The sequence below is a fragment of the Penaeus vannamei genome, chromosome 25 (assembly GCF_042767895.1).
Source record: "Penaeus vannamei isolate JL-2024 chromosome 25, ASM4276789v1, whole genome shotgun sequence".
NCBI classification, from domain to species: domain Eukaryota; kingdom Metazoa; phylum Arthropoda; class Malacostraca; order Decapoda; family Penaeidae; genus Penaeus; species Penaeus vannamei.
This window is the reverse complement of record NC_091573.1, coordinates 30,759,667-30,762,166: the sequence shown is the minus strand read 5'-3', so window position 1 is coordinate 30,762,166 and position 2,500 is coordinate 30,759,667. Positions and strand designations below refer to the sequence as shown.

Sequence of the window (2,500 nt, the reverse complement as noted above, 5' to 3'; positions counted from 1 at the left end):
GCGTAAGAGTGTGTTTGTGTGTAGGCGGATGGGTGTAGGGTGTTTTTGCGTGTTTGTGAGTGTGTTTGTGTGTAGGTGGGTGGGTGTGAGGTGTTTTTGCGTGCGTGTGTGTGATTGTATGTAGGTGGGTGGGGTGGGGTGTTTTTGCGTGCGTGTGTGTGATTGTATGTAGGTGGGTGGGGGTGGGGTGTTTTTGCGTGCGTGTGTGTGATTGTATGTAGGTGGGTGGGTGTTGGGTGTGTTTGCGTGCGTGTGAGTGTGTTTGTGTGTAGGTGGGGAGTGGTTGGGAGTGGGACGCTTGTGTGTGTGTGTGTAAGTGGGTGGGTGTGTTTTTTTTGCGTGCGTGTGAGTGTGTTTGTGTGTAGGTGGGTGGGTGTGGGGTGTTTTTGCGTGTTTGTGTGTTTGTGTGTAGGCGGCTGGGTGTAGGATGTTTTTGCGTGTTTGTGAGTGTGTTCGTGTGTAGGTGGGTGGGTGTGGGGTGTTTTTGCGTGCGTGTGTGTGATTGTGTGTAGGTGGGTGGGTGTGGGGTGTTTTTGCGTGCGTGTGAGTGTGTCTGTGTGTAGGTGGGTGGGTGTGGGGTGTTTTTGCGTTCATGTGAGTGTGCTTGTGTGTAGGTAGGTGGGTGTGGGGTGTTTTTGCGTTCGTGTGAGTGTGCTTGTGTGTAGGTGGGTGGGTGTGGGGTGTTTTTGCGTGCGTGTGAGTGTGCTTATGTGTATGTGGGTGGGTGTGGGGTGTTATTGCGTGCGTGTGAGTGTGCTTATGTGTAGGTGGGTGGGTGTGGGGTGTTTTTGCGTTCGTGCGTGTGTTTGTGTGTAGGTGGATGGGTTTGGGGTGTTTTTGCGTGCTTGTGAGTGTGTTTGTGTGTAGGTGGGTGGGTGTGGGGTGTTTTGGCGTGCGTGTGAGTGTGTTTGTGTGTAGGTGGATGGGTGTGGGGTGTTTTTGCGTGCGTGTGAGTGTGTTTGTGTGTAGGTGGGTGGGTGTGGTGTGTTTTTGCGTGCGTGAGAGTGTGTTTGTGTGTAGGTGGGTGGGTGTGGGGTGTTTTTGCGTGCGTGTGAGTGTGTGTGTAGGTGGGTGGGTGTGGGGTGTTTTTGCGTGCGTGAGTGTGTTTGTGTGTAGGTGGGTGGGTGTAGGGTGTTTTTGCGTGTTTGAGAGTGTGTTTGCGTGTAGGTGGTGGGTGTGGGGTGTTTTTTGCGTGCGTGTATGTGATTGTGTGTAGGTGGGTGGGTGTGGGGTGTTTTTGCGTGCGTGAGAGTGTGTTTGTATGTAGGTGGGTGGGTTTGGAGTGTTTTTACGTGCGTGTGAGTGTGTTTGTGTGTAGGTGGGTGGGTGTGGGGTGTTTTTGCGTGCTTGTGAGTGTGTTTGTGTTAAGGTGAGTGGGTGTGGGGTGTTTTTGCGTGCGTGTGAGTGTGTTTGTATGTAGGTGGGTGGGTTTGGAGTGTTTTTACGTGCGTGTGAGTGTGTTTGTGTGTAGGTGGGTGGGTGTGGGGTGTTTTTGCGTGCGTGTGAGTGTGTTTCCGTGTTAAGGTGGGTTGGTGTGGGGTGTTTTTGCGTGCGTGTGAGTGTGTTTGTGTGTAGGTGGGTGGGTGTGGGGTGTTTTTGCGTGCGTGTGAGTGTGTTTGTGTGTGGGGTGTTTTTGCGTGTGTGAGTGTTCGTGTGTAGGTGGGTGGGTGTGGGGTGTTTTTGCGTGCGTGTGAGTGTGTTTGTGTGCAGGTGGTGGGTGTGGGGTGTTTTTGCGTGTTTGTGTGTAGGTGGATGGGTTTGGGGTGTTTTTGCGTGCGTGTGAGTGTGTTTGCGTGTAGGTGGGTGGGTGTGGGGTGTTTTTGCGTGCTTGTGAGTGTGTTTGTGTGTAGGTGGATGGGTGTGGGGTGTTTTTGCGTGCGTGTGAGTGTGTTTGTGTGTAGGTGGATGGGTGTGGGGTGTTTTTGCATGCGTGAGAGTGTGTTTACGTGTAGGTGGGTGGGTGTGGGGTGTTTTTGCGTGCGTTTGAGTGTGTTCGTGTGTAGGTGGATGGGTGTGGGGTGTTTTTGCGTGCGTGTGAGTGTGTTTGTGTGTAGGTGGATGGGTGTGGGGTGTTTTTGCGTGCGTGTGAGTGTGTTTGTGTGCAGGTGGATGGGTGTGGGGTGTTTTTGCGTGCGTGTGAGTGTGTTTGTGTGTAGGTGGATGGGTGTGGGGTGTTTTTGCGTGCGTGCGAGTGTGTTTGTGTGTAGGTGGATGGGTGTGGGGTGTTTTTGCATGCGTGAGAGTGTGTTTACGTGTAGGTGGGTGGCTGTGGGGTGTTTTTGCGTGCGTTTGAGTGTGTTTGTGTGTAGGTGGATGGGTGTGGGGTGTTTTTGCGTGCGTGCGAGTGTGTTTGTGTGTAGGTGGGGAGTGGTTGGGAGTGGGACGCTTGTGTGTGTGTGTAAGTGGGTGGGTGTGTTTTATTTTGCGTGCGTGTGAGTGTGTTTGTGTGTAGGTGGATGGGTGTGGGGTGTTTTTGCGTGCGTGCGAGTGTTTGTGTGTA

General features: G+C 53.0%; 1 protein-coding gene across 1 annotated transcript in view; it reads left to right on the top strand.

Annotated features, from left to right (window-relative positions):
- Positions 1 to 2,500, top strand: part of LOC113800571 (sodium-dependent organic anion transporter) — a 45,803-nt gene that overhangs the window by 37,045 nt on the left and 6,258 nt on the right. The gene's annotated exons all lie outside the window — the stretch shown is intronic.